This window comes from Morone saxatilis, unplaced genomic scaffold (genome assembly GCF_004916995.1).
Source record: "Morone saxatilis isolate NCDOM2014 unplaced genomic scaffold, NCSU_SB_2.0 Contig22, whole genome shotgun sequence".
Taxonomy (NCBI): Eukaryota; Metazoa; Chordata; class Actinopteri; family Moronidae; genus Morone; species Morone saxatilis.
The window spans coordinates 9,339,506-9,344,401 of record NW_023339785.1 but is presented as its reverse complement, the minus strand read 5'-3'; the positions used below and the strand labels follow the sequence as shown (position 1 = coordinate 9,344,401).

General features: G+C 36.2%; 1 protein-coding gene across 1 annotated transcript in view; it reads right to left on the bottom strand.

The window, feature by feature from the left end:
* The window catches only part of LOC118333752 (ecto-NOX disulfide-thiol exchanger 2-like), a 162,163-nt gene extending 159,333 nt beyond the window's left edge, over positions 1–2,830 (bottom strand). The window contains exon 1 of the mRNA XM_035669531.1: positions 2,671–2,830. The gene's annotated coding sequence lies outside the window, so the exon portion shown is untranslated. The remainder of the gene's footprint in view (positions 1–2,670) is intronic.
* Between the last annotated feature and the right edge of the window lie 2,066 nt (positions 2,831–4,896).

Here is a 4,896-nt window from a genome sequence, read left to right as displayed (position 1 = left end):
ATATATATATATATATATAATGGAAATGAGCCGCTCCCTGGAAACACTGATCTCCAACATGGCAGGGAAAGGTTTTCTGCTTAATATCTAGTAGCTGAAGAAAAGAAAAGACAACCTTAGCTTTCAGAGAACTATAGATAGTTGAAGATAGATAGATCTGATATTGTAGATTGATGATAGATAGATAGATAGATGAAAACTAATTGAATATCTTATGCTTTTGGACTTTTAGTTTGACAATACAAGCAACGGAAGCCTTTGAGGAATATTTTTCACTATTCTTCAATATTTCATAAACTAAAGATGAATCAAAAAAACATCTGGCAGATTAACCTTCGATGAAAATAATGTAGCTCCAACCCTACAGCAAATGTTTTGTCATTTCTCTTGAAAAATTACTAAATGAATAATAAAAATGATTCAACTCATCAACTAATCATTTCAGCACATCGGGGCAAAAGCATGGTCTTGGTAAGTCTACGCAGCATCACAGGAAATGAAGAAATGACCCCCGAAAATGAATTAAACCTCAAATATATGGGCCCAGTGTTCTGCAGCAGATGGAAATAACTGCGCCGTTTCTTCCACGGGAATGAGCCGCTTTGCTTAAACGCTTAAAGCACCTCCAGTGTCACGATGCCCAGATTCTGGTTGTATTTCTGACAACAGGGAGTCAAAGTGGGCCAGAACAAATGGCATCCTCCATTTTTAATCAATAGGAGGATTAACCTTTGCTATCAGCTGCGCCTCTCCTCGCAAAATGTGGAGTCAAGATTTAGGATTATACCTGTGAAGACATGCTTTAGCTCATTATTGGACTTATATCTTCAGACCTGTATGACACTCCATATATCACTGGCATTAGGTTACCATTAATGACTCAGTAATCCTTCAAATCTCTCCAAAGAAATGCACCTCATCATGAGCCTTTCTGGAAATAAATGTATTTGCAGAGGTGTCTTTGGTAATGATCCTCCATATTTTTAGAGACAAGCTCTCCACTTCCGTGCCCTCATCAAAGCCGGTCTTCTGAAGACTTAGATAAAAGTACGACAGTGGTGATTCTCATTATTTCACATGTCATATAACTCACCCACGGTGCTGACACGCTGCGGGGCCACAGCCGCGGACTGATACGTGGTATGCAGTGGTTAAAAGTGTATTCTACCATTTTAGTTATTAAAACCCAGTGTTGATTCTTTTAAGAGTCATTCTAACTCGTGTCCAATCTTTAGACACTGAGAATCCAAAGGGCTTTACAGCGCAGAGAGAAACAACAAGTAGAGGACAAGAAAAGTATTTAATTAAAAAAATAAAATAAAATGCTGACAAAAGAGACAACAGAGGAAATTTATAGAGACAAAAATGACAAATATTCTCTGTTTAGAGCTTCTCAACTGTAGAAAAATGTCTTCTTTTGTATGATTTATAACTGAATACTTCTGAGTTTGGGGGCTGTTAGATTAACAAAACAAGCAATCTGCAGACATCACCTTGGGCTCCAGAAATGTGCTGAGCATTTTCAACTATTTTCAACTTTTGTCGACTAAACAACTCATTATTAAATCCCGTGAGCATCAGTATTTATTCTAACTGTACCTCGCTGGTGAGCAGGTGAAATAGATTGTTCTTCCTGGAGACAACATGGAAGCAAATCCACACTTTGACTCAAGATTAGGAGCTGGTTACCAGAGCAGGACCGTTTATGAGCCACGTTATAGCCTTATCTCAGCTGACTGCAGTACTGAGATGGCCCCCAAATTGATACGCATCAGGCAGGGGATCCATACTGGATGAGATGTAGTCTCAGGGATCCTCGCCTGATAAGACGGAGTTATTCCATCACTGTCTTTACTGGCAGATTAACGGTTCATTAACAGAAACTCATGAACAAAACAGACTTATGTATTCTGTCATTGGGCAAACTTTTAGTCAATGAAATATTAGGGACATTTAAATATTCCCCTGGTTAAGAACCACCGCGCTGGTTCAGTGCTGCAACCAAATATCAACCACACTCTCACTAATGCCTTCTTACAAACACTTACTTATTTCTTATTACAGCCCAGCTTGTATAACATTATACAGCTTCAGTTTATGGTTAAAGGAAGGGGCAAAAAAGTCTCAAAATCAGTCACATTGTGTGCCTCCATAAGTGTTCCCTGTGCTTAAAACCATAGACAATAACTTTGATTAATCCTGCTCACACTGTAGCGTCCACTTGACGTCGAGAGCAACATACAACACACAAAGCTTTAAGACTAACAAGCAGCAGGACTAATGAGTGCATGAATGTGACATAAATATAACATATATATAATAAAACATATAATAAATAAACGATATAAACTGATGTAAAAGCAGCACTTTGATAAGTTCTTCTGTCAGCTAACTTAATGTATTCAGATAAAAGTCAGCCAAGTGGACCACACAACGCTTCACATGACACCAACCACAGCGCTGTGTGTGTGTGTGTGTGTGTCTGTGTCTGTGTCTGTGTGTGTGTGTTAATAATATGTGTAACAGGCCGTCAACTCTTCCTCACTCTTCCTCGCTCTTCCTCGCTGTAAACTTCAGACACAGCCACACAAGCTAACGCTAACTACGGTTGTCGGAAGTGAGCTCCTGTGAAGTGAAAGAGGAAGACTACGAGGAAGAATAAAAGCGTACCGGGCTCTGGCGTTGTCGTCCGTCCTCCTTCAGGCCCGCTGGTCCGCTGAACCACGTCCTACACCCCGAGAGGATACTTGTGGGCTTCCCTCCGTTGTTCTTGTTGAGTGTGTAACCAGGAAAGACTCCGGTTAGCAACGGGATCTGTCAAACAATGGCGGCGCCAAGTACGGCAAGCGGGAGGCCGACACGTGCTTTTTGTTGACGTTTTTTTTAGCGAAGCGTTTTGGAGGGTTTCGTTTTGGCGCTGATGGTCGGAGATGTATCTACCCTCAGAATAAGAGAAACAGACAGATTTAGAGCGAATAAACGTACAAAGGGTGATGAATTATCATCGTTTCAATTGGTAAACCAAGCCTTCAATTAAACTAGTATAATGTAATCAGAATCAGAAATACTTTATTGATCCACCAGGGGAAATTAGTGTGTTACAGTTGTTCTACTCACACATGTTAAACAATATATAATACTTAATATACAATATTTAACCAATATATAGAATAGAAATGTATGTATAGGTATATAACTTACATATAAGTAAAAAGTAAAAAATTTAATTAAAATATAATAAGATAATAAGAGCCTAAGAGATATAATAAGATAATAAGAGCCTATATACAAAGTAAATGTAAATGTAAACATATTCCCACCGGTATGTGCTGAACATAGTATAGATAGATAAGATAGATAGATAAACGTAGATAGATAGGATAGATAGATAGATAATAGATCGATAGATAGATACGATAGAATACCGATTGATTGATTGATTGATTGATTGATTGATTGATTGATTGATAGATAGATAGATAGATAGATAGGAGTAATCACCTTATTTATTTATTCATTTACTCTATACATTAGGGCTCAATACCATTACAAATTACAGCCCTACATTGAACATTTTACTTAAGTGAAATTAAATGTATCAAAAGCATATAAAAACAGTAAAAACTATTATTAAGCGGCCCGTTTCACAGTTTTATTATATTGGATTACCATAGTGACACATTAACATGTAGGTTAAGCAGCATTGAGGCAGTTAAAATATTTCTATACTGTTGGGAAATGTCATCACAAACAATGCATTATATTTTAATTTATGTACAATCTGCAACTTCAGGTGTTAGATAGATTTATTAAAGTAATAGCTACAATGTCGTCATGTGTGTATATTCTGATATACAGAGGATTTATTTTCTTGTTTATTTGTTTGTGCACTTTACAATGAGTCTGTAATGACTGAAAACATCTAATTCTCCAAAATGATTCACACTCTGACAGCATGTCGACGGAGCAGGTGTTTATGTCGACTGTTTGGGTTTCAAATGTTGAGTTTAGTACAAAAATGTCCTAAAACTCCAGATTGGACAAATTTAATAAATTAAGTTTTGAGTTCTCATCTTATTCCACATGGATCATTTTCTTTTATTAATTATACAAAAATATATAATTTTAACCTCCTGGAGCTGGCAGCTCACATCTTTCTTTAAAGTTTTAACTGTATCAGTTTTTAAAGACCCACAAGACTAATTTCTGTCCATCTGCTGTATCTATCAGAAGTCGTTATCCTATTATACGGTGATCATTATTCTTCTACAGTTATTTAATGGATTCTCTTCAAATTCTAGTTCAAATTAATACAAGACTATTATGTAAATGGGTTGATGAAAGTTGCATGAGTTGTCTTTCTCTGAAATTCCAAAAGAAAAATTTCCACAGAACATGTGCAGCGTATTCGGCCTTATATGTTTCTCACTAAGCATCCATACAAGTCTTTCTTTTTCTCATAGTGAAACTAAATGTACAGTAGTGACAGTGGGGGAGAAGTAACACACAATACATTAACTCAAATACTTTACTTATGTGCAATTTTGAGGTACATTACTTAAATATATTTCCATTTTATACTACTTCCATAATGTTAAGAGAAATATGTTATTATGTCATATTCCTTTAAGTTACTTTTCATTAAGATTTTTAAAAACAGATGATAAGTTTATAAAATACAATAAAAAAGATTGTTGAAGCTTAAACCAATGCTTCCCAGCCTTCCCAACTTGCTCCTTATCATATCTCATGAGTTGTTATTAGTTCCACCAAGAAGGGCGTTCCCCTCTAAATTTCTCAGATGGTTTCATTTGAAAAACTGTTCAGGGTGCAAAGAGGTAAAATTACTGAATATAAACTTTTTTAGCTTTAAACTTTATTACCCAATTAATAATA